Source organism: Sapajus apella, unplaced genomic scaffold (assembly GCF_009761245.1).
Source record: "Sapajus apella isolate SASKATOON/1434 unplaced genomic scaffold, GSC_monkey_1.0 scaffold23, whole genome shotgun sequence".
In the NCBI taxonomy this organism is placed as follows: Eukaryota; Metazoa; Chordata; class Mammalia; order Primates; family Cebidae; genus Sapajus; species Sapajus apella.
Genome location: NW_022436963.1, coordinates 20,572,611 through 20,586,364, shown reverse-complemented (window position 1 = coordinate 20,586,364; position 13,754 = coordinate 20,572,611). Strand labels below are relative to the sequence as shown.

At 39.0% G+C, this 13,754-nt stretch overlaps 1 protein-coding gene across 2 annotated transcripts in view; it reads left to right on the top strand.

The window, feature by feature from the left end:
* FRMD4B (FERM domain containing 4B) overlaps positions 1–13,754 on the top strand; it is a 364,030-nt gene that overhangs the window by 109,727 nt on the left and 240,549 nt on the right. The window contains exons 1-2 of one of the 2 annotated variants that reach the window (XM_032290458.1): positions 1,356–1,513; positions 1,739–1,866. The gene's annotated coding sequence lies outside the window, so the exon portion shown is untranslated. Of the gene's footprint in view, positions 1–1,355; positions 1,514–1,738; positions 1,867–13,754 lie in introns of those variants that run through there. The other variant, XM_032290457.1, reaches the window with a different exon arrangement.

The following is a 13,754-nucleotide window of genomic DNA, read 5'->3' as shown; positions in this document are numbered from 1 at the left end:
TGTTTGTTGCAGGCAGGAAGTCAGTGTGCATGTGGCCATAGAAGCCAAGAACTAACTACTTGTGTGTAACCTCAGGCAAGGTATCTTGTTTCCCTGACTTGGTTTATTTATCTTCCTGGTATAATAGCATCCGTATTATCTTCAGAGTTTCTAGAAGCATTAGCAGCAATACAGTTACATGCCTGGCATAGTGTATGGCTTATGTTGGTCACTTAATAAACAGTAACTGTTGATGGCCATCAGGAGGTATCTGTTTATTTCTCTTTCTTCTGCCTTTGTGATCCAAGTTGACAGCAACTGTATAGTTTTTGTTAACACCCACTAAATAAGTAAGGGATTTAACTAGTTCTTGGCATGTGACATAAGTCACTGCTTAGTATATCATTGTTTACAAGGCTTAATCCCTCAAGGAGCTTTTGTCACTAGGCAGACACAAGAAAGTTGTGGAGAGATGATGTGACGAGGCAGAAAATACACTGAGTCATTCCAATGCCAGCTCTGCCCTGTGAAACATTTTACAAGTTGCTTTCTCTTTCCCTCTCTTTCTACACCTCATTTATCTCATCTGTAAAGTGGCGGCTTAGATAAAACACATCTCTAGTGTACCTTCTCTTTGCCTAATGTTTCACGGAGAGATCATGAAGGCCAAGAGGATGACTGGGTGGAGAGTTCTTCATACCGATTTTAGTACTACCCAAACCATGACCCCATGCCCAATATGTTTTCCTCCTAAAAGGGTACTAAAAAATATTGCCTGTAAGAAACTCTCAACCTATTCTTCTTCCTGTGCCCTTATTTGAGTTGAACTTCTTGAATATTGAGTTCCTGCTAGAAAAATGCCTTTGTCCTATGGCATCAGTAAGGAGAGAGAGGGCAAAGGTGTTTGTGAAGAAATCCCATTGACTTCCTGCTTCTTGTGCCACTTTGCACCTAGATGCCTTGCTGCACATCCAGGGGGAGAGGAGGGGCAGGTGGTGTGGGGAGGTACCATGCAGATGGTGCCACAGAGAGTTTCGCTTACCACATGGCAGAACAAGGGATGCCACATCTGCCACTTCTGCCTTCCTCCTTGCCCTGTTTTTACACACGGGTGTGTGTGAAACAGTGTGACCTCACAAGTGACAAGGGAGAAGCGTGCTTATTGGCTGAAGCAGAGCTTCTGGGGGGAAAGCTGTTTTCTTTTCTGTAGTAGGGAGAATGAGAAATACATATAAATGAGGATATCTTATGGCATGATATGCATGCTAGATTTCATCAGTATTCATGACGTGTTTCATTCTCACCACACTGACATCTGTTAAAAACCAGATTCAGGAATGCCATTCTGGTTTCAGTAACTCTGAAACATGGCTTCCTAGGGGATGTATTACTGAGTTCTCTCTCCCACTTTGACAGCACTGATTTTGCAGCTGAGTGTAGATAAGTTTGAGCACTTCAGAATCTCCTCCTACAGAGACAGTAGAAGTCTAACACGGTATAGTCGGTGACATGCATCCTGTAAGAAGCCAAATTGGTATGAAATCTTTAGTTGTTAAGGAGACTAGCCTCAATTTCATCTGTATTTTGAGAGAACTCTATTCTAAATCTCATGTAATTAGGTGAATTTCTAAAACTGTGATTAAACTGTAGTCAGCCAGGGAAAAATTAGGAATAAATTAGAAGTGTCATTGCCTTGAGATTTATAGTTGCTTTCCCTGTGCCTACAGAAATTAAGGAGCTTCTCTCTTCTATATTACAGGCTTTGATGAGAAATCCAGAAGAAAGAATGTGTGAAAGAAAAAGATGACATCTATGCACAGCAAACAAAATTTGAGGATTCTTACAATAAAAACAGAAGAAAGGCAAGAGAATACTTACTAGTTCAAGGTAAGTGGACGTTTCTGTAAATTCTGAACTCTTTGGTATGTCAGACAGAACCGGAAAGTGAATTTATATGTGTTTGTGTGTGAGTACACATTGACTTATCAAGCGGGGCTTGGACAGGATGTGATATGATATGTGATATGGCATATTAGCAAAATATTTGCACTACTAGCACATGAGGAAGAAAATTAATAAATACTGTTACTCTCCTACTTTCAAATGAAAGTCCAACACCCAAAAGTTGAATAATAGGCTTACATTTTTATAGAAGGTCTCTTCCTACAGAGTAAAATAAATAAAAAAGTAAAATGTACTAATTGTACTGTGCCTCAGACATATTTCCTATATTTCCAATATTTTATACACATATTTATAAAACATAAAAAATTTTATTTTTATTCATCGTTGAACAGCTTCACCAGCTTAAGTCCAGTGGGCAACTGAGCAAAGCAAACTGTTGATTCTTTTTATATGGGCAATGATTTTCATCTTTAGCTTAATTGAAGTAAGGGAGTGTTTTGTATCCTTAGTATCAATACCTGAGTTTTACTTTCCATTTTCTACTGCTTCTTATAATAAGAGGCGAACAGAATATTTGAACAGTTGCACAGCACTTATAATGATAGCAGTGCCGTAGAAACCAAACTGCCAGGCAGGTAGGCAACACAACCAGATGAGGTCTCAAAATGCTTCTGCATGAGGTGCTCAGAAGTTCATATCTGACAAGCAAAAGCAGTTTGAAGGACATCAAATAAAATATGCAAAATTATGAACTGCACATAAGTAAAATGTGCAACAGGAACATCATTTTATGTCTCAAAATGCTTCCTTTGGTGAAATCAATGGTAAGATTGCAATTCCACATGCTGGCACTTGCTGGAGAGAAATGTCACGTTAGCAGGCAAGGATGTCGTCTCTGGAGATCCTGCCCTCCCACTTACCACTTGTGTGATTGTGGTCAAAATGATTAATCTCTTTTTGCCTCAGTTTTCTCACCTGTAAAATGTAGGTGATATTAAAACCTACTTTATAGAGTTACTCAGTAGATGAAATGAGTCAATATAGGCAAAGCACTTGGAAGAATTCCGAGCACATAGAAATGCTCAGTAATCATTGGCCGATTTTATCATTGAGTAAAGTGTACTTCAGGGATGGAAATTTCAGTTGTTTGTTTTAAAGGGGGCAAAGATGTGGAAGAGCATAACAGATGTTGGGGAAGTGAAAGATATCATTTCTTTAACTCTGGGCATATTTGTAGTGTTCATGCAGCTGTCACAGGAACTGATGGGTGCCAGGCAGAGATAGAAGAAAGCTACAGGGGGTCAGTGTACTTCTCAAACAAAGTCTTGTTAATTTTCTCCTTGATTCAAGCACCTTGAGAAGCACTGGAGAATACAGACTTAAATGATGCAGGACTTTCTTAAGTTACAAATGAGACCATCTTAAACTCTTTGCTCTAATCTGTAAGGCTGGACTTGACTTGGTCCCAGACATTATCTCCAGCCTCACCTCCTTAGCTCCCTGTCCTCATTCTTGCCTTCTTTGATTCCCTCTAAAAAACAAGCAGTGACTTTCCACTTGGATTTTTTTGTACCCACAGCACAATGCAGCCTGGCTTCTTTCCCTGCCTTCCTCCTGTATCCTTTTCCTTTACGTTTCAGACTGGGGTTTCTCTGGCTTCTCTACTAAAGGGGCCCCCTCTGAAAAGTGAGCTTCCAAAAATATTGCTCCTACTGTCATCCTCATCAGCAACGACTATGAGAGCCTATTTTTTTATATCCTTGCAACAAGGAGTATTCCAAAATTGTTTTATCATTGCAGTCTGATAGGTGCTGAACTTGAGTATTTAAAGTACGTATAAGAAAAGATGCACAGGCTGGGCGCAGTGGCGCACGCCTGTAATCCTAGCACTTTGGGAGGCAGAGGCACGCAGATCAAAAGGTCAGGAGTTCGAGACTAGCCTGGCCAATGTGGTGAAACCCCGTCTCTACTAAAAATACAAAAATTAGCTGGACGTAGTGGTGCGCACCTGTAGTCTCAGCTACTTGGGAGGCTGAAGTTAGTCATTCATTAACTCACCTTCAGAGCCTCCTTTATAGCACTCATTACCACTGGAAATCATTTTTTTTTAATTTGTCTCTTCGTTTACCTTTCACCTGCCTTCTCTCCTGGTGTATAAGTTCCCTGAGGCCTGGGACAGCATTTGCCCTCTTCATAGTAATATTCTGGGATACTGGTTTAGCAATTGCCATATATAAAGTACTCAATAAACATTTTGAGAGTGAAAGAATGAGAAAGACAGGATCTTGAAACTGAAATAGACAGCATGTTTACAACAGTGCTAAGCATGTTTACAACAGTGCTAGAGGCTCAGAAATAGAAGGGAGTCTTACAAAAAGTTAGACCTAGGTAGGCAGGAGCAATATTGAAACCATTAATAGCCTCTCTGCGCAAATAAGGAACAGCCTGAATAGGCATTGGCCATAGTTCTGGGCAGGGTCTAAAAGGGCCTCTTTTGGTAGTAGGTTTTACCCTTGAGGTGCTGGATTGCAGGGAGGTGGCTGAGAATTCAAGAGTGGGGCTCAGGGAGCTGGTCAGCTACCAACCACTATGGTGGAATTGTCAATATCTTAACCAAGCATAGCTGCATGTGTGCATTCCTACTCAATATCAGTCCTGATTATAGTACCAAGCTGAATCCTTTCTAGTCCTGTTTGTACTGGAATACTGTTCTCTGCCTTGGATCAGTAAGAAGAGTCATCCAGGCTAGGCACGGTGGCTCACGCCTGTAATCCCAGTACTTTGGGAGACTGAGGTGGTAGATCACTTGAGGTCAGGAGTTTGAGACTAGCAAGGCCAACATGGTGAAACCCTGTCTCCACAAAGAATACAAAAATTAGCCAGACATGGTGGCACATGCCTATAATTCCAGCTACTTGGGAGGCTGAGGCAGGATAATCACTTGAACCTGGGAAGCAGAAGTTGCAGTGAGCAGAGATCGCACCACTACACTCCAGCCTGGGCAGCAGAGTAAGTGAGACTCCACCTTGAAAAAAAGAAAACAGAAAAGGCATCCAGATGGAGCCAGAGGACTCTGATGCCCTCTAATTTCACCCCTGAGCACCCTTCTGCTCGCATTGCCTACCAGCAAGTCCTCCCTTATACCTGTTTTATTTCATGTGTGTGGATTGTGTAGTTATATGTCATAGTTGTACATATTTTAGGGATACATGTGATATTCTGATACATGTATGCAATGCATCATGATCAAATCAGGCTAACCGGGATATCTATCACCTTGAATATTTATCTTTTCTTTCTGTCAGGATACCTATTTTGAATAACCATGCTTATCACCTATGAGACTGACAAGGACTAAAAAATTTTAAATGCTCTTCATTTAAAGGATACGGACAAAAAGGCTCTCCTATACTGTTGATGAGCATGTCAGTAGAGGCAATATTTTTAGAAGTTAACTTGGCAGTATTTATCAAAATTCTAAATGTACATTCTTATTAACCAGATAAGATAACTTTTAGGGATTTATCTTCCAGATAAACTGGTGTAAATACAAAATGGTACGTGCACAAGTGTGTTCACTCTAGCATTGTTATAATAGCAAAATTATGGGAACAATTTGTATGGCTGTTGATAGGAGAGTAGTAGACAGATGATGGTGCTTCCATCTAATAGAATACTATGTAACCTTTAAAAAGTGTCAGGGTAGATCTCTCAAACTTATTAAGTAAAAGGCAGGGGCAGACTGCCAAAATGCTGTGTATCATGAAATCCTGACACACGCTACAACGTGGAGGACCCTTGGGACATTATGCTACATGAAATAAGCCAGTCACAAAAGGATGAGTACTGTATGATCTTACTTATGTGAGGTATCTAGTATAGTCACATTCTTAGAGATGGAAAGTGGAGTTGTGGTTGCCAAGGGCTGTAGGGAAGAGGGAATGGGCAATTACTGTTTAGTGGGCACAGATGATGAAAATGTTCTAGAGATGGATGATGACAGTGATGGTTGCCCAGGAATATGAATGCACTTAATACCACTGAACTATATACTTAAAAATAGGTTAAATGAGCAACTTTTGGTAAACCTATTTTACCACAGTTTTTTTAATATTAAGAAGAGGAAAACTTTCCAGGTTTCTCCAAAGAAAAGGTGTTAATAGCTTAAAATACCACCATAATACATTTTAGTGACCATCAGCTAAAATTCCTGAGTAGTCTCGGGATCTAAAAACAAAAGTATGATATTTTTAAAAGAAAATAATCTATTTTCCTTTTAAATGATGCCTCATACACCTAACTTTAGTGGTGCAAATTAAGAAACAACAAATTACTAGCCAACTGCCAAATCACAGTACCTCCTAGTTCCGTTAGGGATTAAATGAGTTAACACTTATTCTTTTAAGAACTTTACAAGTATTAACTTATTTAATCCCCAACAGAACTAGGAGGTATTGTGATTTCTATTTCACAGATGAGATCAGTGAGAACAGAGAGGTTATGTAATGTGCCCCAGGTCACACAGCTAGTGAGAAGCAGAACTGGTTGTCATCAAACCAAAAAATTATATAGCTCCAAAGCACAAAGAAGTCTGAGCCACTCTGCTTTACCATCTCCCAGCTCTGAAGAGCTTCTGTATTAGAAGAGCCATCTATAAACTATGTTGGCATTTCTAAGGTTTCTACTGCACAGTTATGACCGAAAAGCTTGATACAGCTGTTAGCTTTTCTTCAGTAGATGCTTGTTAACTTGAAATGTGTAAATGATTTGTCCCTGACTGGGAAATTATTCTTTAACATTTACCTAGCTTCTTGGCTGTGCATGGTGGCTCACGCCTATAATCCCAGCACTTCAAGAGGCCAAGGCGGGCAGATCACTTGAGGTCAGGAGTTCGAGACCAGCCTGGCCAACATGGCGAAACCTGGTCTCTTTTAAAAATATAAAAATTAGTCAGGCATCATGGCATATGCCTGTAATCCCAGCTACTTGAAAGGCTGAGGCAGGAGAATTGCTTGAGCCTGGGAGGTAGAGGTTGCAGTGAGCTGAGATGGAGCCACTGCACTCCAGCCTGAATGACAAAAAACAAACAAACACACAAAAACATTTACCTGGCTTCTTACTCAACACAGTCATGGAGGAGAAGAAGGGAAGGCTACATATGAAAACACAAGTGAGAATTCTAAGGTTTTATCAGAGAAGAGCTCTGGAAAGGAATTTTCCATATTGAAAGGGGAAAATGTGATCTTATCTTCTCCCTAAGGCTCATGTCTCCCAAGACATTAGGTTAATTTTTTTTAAATATATTTCATGTTTGTATTCAAACAAATTTAGGAAATGCTGAATTAAAAGGCATGAACAGTTTCTCTTCTGCAGGAATTCTTAGGGACTTAGATAAACACCATGAGTTGCCAAAAAACAGATATATTAAATAATATATAACAATATATTTTATATAATATGTAATTGTTTCCCAGAGTTATTTTTACCTCAGAGCCCTTCTCCCAGGGAAAGGTTGAGGGTTTAATGCTTCCTGGATCATTTTTTGGAAATCTTTGGATTAAGGATTTTCCAAATCTACCACCAGGGGTCAGTGTTTTCCCCTCCTTTTATATTCTGACTAACCATTGGCCAAAACTTAATTTTCTCTCAGCACACCTGAGACAGGCTGACATTTTTCAAGTGGACATTGCTTAAAACTTTTAAGGGATGAGAACAAGAAATAAGAAAAATAAGAATCCCTGTAAATAGCAACATTTCCAAAATCTATGAGGCTGAGCCAAAGAAACAGCAAATCTACCAAGCTCTCTTGCACCAATATGGAGAACAAATTCTCAGCCATATTGCTTGGCTCTTTTTCCCTCCTGTTTCTCAGCCAAGTGGCCTTTCTGCCGTCCTAGCCCCCAAGCGCATCTGTGAGCTTATCTTATTATATCTAAGGATAAATCCCATAGACCCTTGTGTTTTCATGGTTCAAATTCTTTTCTGATTTAAATATCCTAGGTCTGCACTGTGATTTTTCCTCTAAGTCCTAGTTGGCAGCTCTGAGATAGCTCGGTAGTAACGAACAAATATGGCATTCTTGTGAATGTTCTAGTCCTAAGTAAAGCAAATATGCAGTAAATATGCTAATCTCCCTTCCCCTGCCAGGACAGACATTATTAATCAACACAGCACCCTTTCTTTATAGAACTCAGAACAGGTCTCACAAGACTTCCTGAAACAGGGCTCCATGCAGGCATTACCAATAGATTGGTGTTAATGTGAGAAAACTCTAAGCCTAAATTGTAAAATCCTTCCACTTCTGGATTGTTCTCTGTTGACTGTCTGTTGAATGTTAATCTTCATAATTCTCTACCCAACACATACACACACGCACACACACACACGTGTGTGTGTGCTTTTAAAAGTCTGTTTCAAATCTCCAGTAATGAAAACCTATCTACTACAGCCCCAGCATGTCCTTATTCATACCTTATCCTTAGCAAACTATATGGGTGCAACACCTGATTTAAAGAGAAGGGTTGTTACATCCCAGCATATTCCAGAAGCTCCAAACTTGGTCCATTCTGTTGTTTAACTTCAGATTCCTATTGATGACAGGTCATCTGCCCTATTTTAATTAGCACTTGCTTAGAGTTGTCTTTGTGTGAGGTATTTAGGAAATGACCTGCATTCTTTATCAATCTTTGGCAAAAGCTGGGTCAGGTGTTAAATGGCCTAACCTGCCATGGTAGACTTTGAAATTATCATATGACAAGTTAATTTCTTTTTAATGCTGAAAGCTTATTTTAGTAGTAAAGAATAAGAAGGTAATATAGTGTAGTCATTAAGCATACCCTCTGGAGTTACATGCGGTTCAACACTTGGCTCCCCCACTTAATTGTGCTTCGGGGTATTTAGAGAGTCACTACTTAATCCTTCTAAGTCTTCTTAAAAAGATGAAAATGATACCTATCTCACTGTAGTGCTTTTATAAAACAAATGTTATTGCACATCTACTTTGTACAAGTGCAAAACATCACTGTGAGGACTGAATGAACTGGGCATTTACTTCACCCTGCACTGAGATGGAACTATTATCACTAATCTTTTAAAGAACTTTTATGTTTCAGCTGAAACCATCATGAAAGGTAGGGACAAAAGAAGATATGTGTGTCTTAGCTCGATTAGAGATGAGATTTAGTTGTAGCCTGGCCAGCAGGGGGAATATTTAATTTTTCAATTGTGCATTGGAAGTGAACCTTCCGCTGTGGCCAGTAGGGTGTGCTGTGAGAACAGAGTAACTATTTCTAGCGCCAGTTTCAGGTGACGGTGTCGCTCTTCACCTTGGGGGAGTATGATCAGAAACTAATGAGCAGCAAGTTCAACTTTGCTGTTATTTCTCTAGCTTTTGTTTCTTGTGAAATTTAACTCCATGCACATTTCTTATGGCAGCAGAATTGATTAACATTTACTACATGTCCTTTTTGGCCAGTGCAGTGTTGAAATGAATTTACCATATAAGGACAAGGTGACGCTAATACACTGGATGTTGTTAAGAAGGCATCATGGAACTACTATTTAAATTAACTACTGATAAGAGATAATAACACTATGAAAACCTCTGGAAGAGATGAAAGCCTTTTAAAGCAATAATAACACACCACCTACGTTCCTATTTGCCTAAGTCACTGTCTGGCTGTACAGGGGTAAGCAGAGGTAAAGTACATAAAAGCAGAGAGTTGGGGATAGGTAGAAATAAAAGGCTGTTAGAGTTCAAGTCCTAATTACCAAAAGGTAAAGATAAGATCAATAGCACCTATGATTTTTCTATATTGCATCTACATAACTTGCTATTTAGAACCTTACATTCATTATTTTAGCTTTGCCTCTTGAAATCAGCTTCAGAAATTAACCCAGTCCCCACCACCAAGCAAATTTTAAATTCATCTTTGAATTTTTAAAGAAGTTGCTTTTTTATTTAAATCCCATATCGGGATTTAAGTAGTCAACATATATCTTACCTCAATTCTTTTGTTTTATAAAAGTAATTCTGTTTCTGACAATCTAATAGGAGAAAAAGATTATCTTATTTGTTTAATATTTATTTCTGATTATCAGTGAAGGACTTTTGTGTATTTGTTGGGTGTTCATATTTTGCATAAAAATTGCCTATTCCTATGCCTCTTTTTCTGTGGATTTGCTTCTTAGTAAGTTAAGAGGGAAACAATTCAGAGGTTACAGACTAAGGCACATGTGCCTTAATAATACAATCCTGGCTGGGGCTGTGGCTTATGCCTGTAATCCTATTGCTTTGGGAGGCCAAAGTGGGAAGATCGCTTGAGTCCAAGAGTTCGATGCTGCAGTGAGCTGTGATCACACCTTGTGCTCAGTCCAGGAGACAGAGCAAGACCCTGTCTCTAAAAATATATATAAATATAAATAACACTTATTTTGTTATGCAAGCCAACAAAAAAAAAGAAAAATATATAAATAATACAATACTGATTTAAAAGTAATCCCAAATAATGTGAGAACAAAAATGTTCAGCTTCTGCCTAGTCTTTAGAGTGGCTGACAACCCATTCTCCCTTTTGGAGTCATTCTTGAGCTCACAGATGGCTGGTTCCTCTGTGTGAGGTCCCTGTCAGCCGTGTGCCAGTTGCAAAGAGCTAGAAGAGCAACCGTCCTTGTAGTCCATGAGGATTTCCATGGAGGAGGCAGGTGGTGCTGTTTGTTGAACAGTCCTGCTCAGCAGATGGCAGTGGTATCATTTGGCTTTAAGAATCAGCTTTAAGAAAAGATACATAATTCTGGCTAAACATGGTGGCTCCTGCCTGTAATCCCAGCACTTTGGGAGGCCAAGGCGGGTGGATCACTTGAGGTCAGGAGTTCGAGACCAGCCCGGCCAACATGGTGAAACGTCTCTATTAAAAATACAAAAATTAGCCGGTTGTGGTTGTGTGTACCTGTAATCCCAGCTACTCAGGAGGCTGAGGCTGGAGAATCACTGGAACCTGCGAGGTGGAGGTTGCAGTAAGCTGAGATTGCACCACTGTGCTCTCTCTTGGGTAACAAAGCAAGACATCATCTCAAAAAGAAAAAAAAAAAAAAAAAAAAAACATAGAATTTCTCCATCAGTCTGGGCAGTAATTGAGTCTGGTTTTTTTCTTTATCTTACACTTGGTGGACATGTTGGCTTGATGAATAGCCAAAGTGAGTCTTTTGCTTATTTGTGTGTTTTGTTCCTTTGTTGCCCAGGATGGTAGAATAAGTTAAGAGTGACTCATTTTGCCAAAATGTGGTTTCTGTTAGGTCCATCCTCCAGAAACAGGGATCTCTTTAATAAGTTGGCAAAGCTTATGAACACTTGCCTAGAAAAATATGTTTTAAAATTGAATTTGTTATTTTGAAATAACAGTTTCTAAAATATTACATTTGTGTTATGAAAAACAAAGGTACTTATATATTAAGGCAATAAATAACAATTTCTAATAATAGATCTAATAACTACTGTAATATCAAAGTTATCAGGAATATAAACAATATTTTGCAATATAGGCAACCACCATGATGTGATATCAAAATATCTGTGGTTTCTATTGGTGACTGAGTCACAAGTATTGCTAATATTTCTGTAGTTTGTTACCTATATTCATAATTGAAGAAACACTAAATTCCAGTTAGAGACTAGTGATAATAAAAAATTATAAATTGCCCATATAATCCAAGCTCTATTTTTGAAATCTGTGCAAGGATCCTTTGGAGCTCAGAGATGTCCCAAAGCGGGGCATCCTTGGCTGGAGTGGGGACAAGAGTTGATACAAAGGGACATGAAGGACTTTTTTGAGGTACTAAAACTATTCAATCATAATTGTGGTGATGGTTACACGACTGTACATGTTTGTCAAAAACTTACAAACTATGTGCCAAAAAGGGTGAATTTTGCTGTATCTAAGTGAGTACTTCATAAAAGAAGTAAGGAAAGAGAAGAATTAGGAAGGGAAAGAGAATAAAAGAAAGAACAATAAGTTGAATATTGCTGCTAGTGGGAAGAACCACCATATAAAGGTCTTTCTTGGATTGGAGTTGGGTTTCCTACACAATTATTCAGTGCTTTATTGAGGGTCCAGGTAGCAATAAGGAGTAAAGTGAAAAGACTCTGAAAGAAAATTCTCTGAGTTCAAATTCTGGCTCTGCCACTAATTTACTGTGTGACCCTGGGCAAGTGACATGACATCTCTATGCCTCACTTTCTCCATCTATAAAATGAAGATGATAATAGTTATACCTATCTTATAAGATTTTTTTAGGGGGGATTAAATGGGTTTATATATACGAAGTGCTTAGAATAGTACTTTGCACATAGGAAGCACCGTAATGTCCTCTAATATTTAGAAATGCTTGAGGAAGAGACTGAGGCCGTGATGAGGACCTTAACATCAGTAACTGCATAAGTAATCACAGAAAAATAATATTTGGTCAAGAGAAGTTAGGCATTAATTTTTAAAAATGAGTGTATGTCCCAAAGACACATCAGCTTACTTGTTAATATGCTTTTAAATGCATTTGAAACACCTTATTTTTTGGTTCTGCACAGCCGTCAGCTCTCAGATGGATGCAGTCCCCAACATCCTCTTCCGTTTCCAAATAATTTCCTCTGTTGGACCACCCAACATGATGCGTTTCCAAAAGACAAAGCCAGTGATTTTATGCAGTGTTTGCAAATAAAAGTCACATCCAAGGACATAATAAACATGCCAGGTCTTCGGGTGACACATGCAGTGAATACTTATGTTTGAGTCATTAATTATGGTTGATACACAGTCCCATCCAGACAGTCCAGAAAGCTGTGTTAAATATATATAGGGCAGCAAAATGTTCATCAACAAAGTTTCCAGTGGAGTCCTCTCGAGAGTTTAGGCCTCGAGGTGTTTCACTAGTTGAAGCACAGTTTGTGGGCTGGCAGATAAATGACCTATAAGTGAAGACTTTTAAAATAGCTTTCTATGCCATACACAGTACCAAACAACAGCCTGGTATCTGGGAGACCAGAACCAGGGACTTAGGGAAACCTAAAATCATGAAATAACCCAAAAACTTGATTTAAAATAGTTTCAGCCTTTCTCACTAAAGCTTAAATGCAATTTATAAGGTAGCCCAAAGGAGCATACAACATAACACAATGACTTCTTTTTAATGTCAGTATATAGTCAATTATTATTTGAGGTAGTTATATTCAGTAAAGTCACCATGAACACCAAATTAGCAAATACTGAAACATCACACCTAAGGGGAAATAGGTTATGCTGCTATAAATCTCTGTCACAACATTCTCATCAGCCAGTCAGTACATAGCCTTGTTTTAAGTGTGTTTCTGTTTAAAGACATCTTATTTAATGTATGTAGTTGATTCATTAACATTGAACTCTTGCCAACAGTACTATAATTCATGTTTGAATGAAGCTTATCTAAGACATGTTATTTTTTTTGCAAGCATATCACAGCTGTCTTCCACTTAGGAACTTTGACCATTTGGGCTGCTGTGATAACATACCGTACGCTGGGTAGCTTATAAACAACAGAAATATATTCTTCACAGTTCTAGAGGCTGGGAAATTCACCATGAAGACACCAGCCCATTCAAGGTCAATGTATGAGAGTCCCGATAATACCACTTGACAGTCCACCTGATTTGGTGGACCCTGATAAGGGACCACTTCCTGGTTCATAAATGGCACCTTTTCATTGTGTCTTTACTCAGTGTAAGGGGTAAGGCAGCTCTCTGGGGTCCCTTGCATGAGGGCACTAATCCTGTTCATGAGAGCTATGTCCTCATAAGCTAATCATGTCCCAGAGGCCCCATCTCCTGTCATTCTTACACTGGTAATT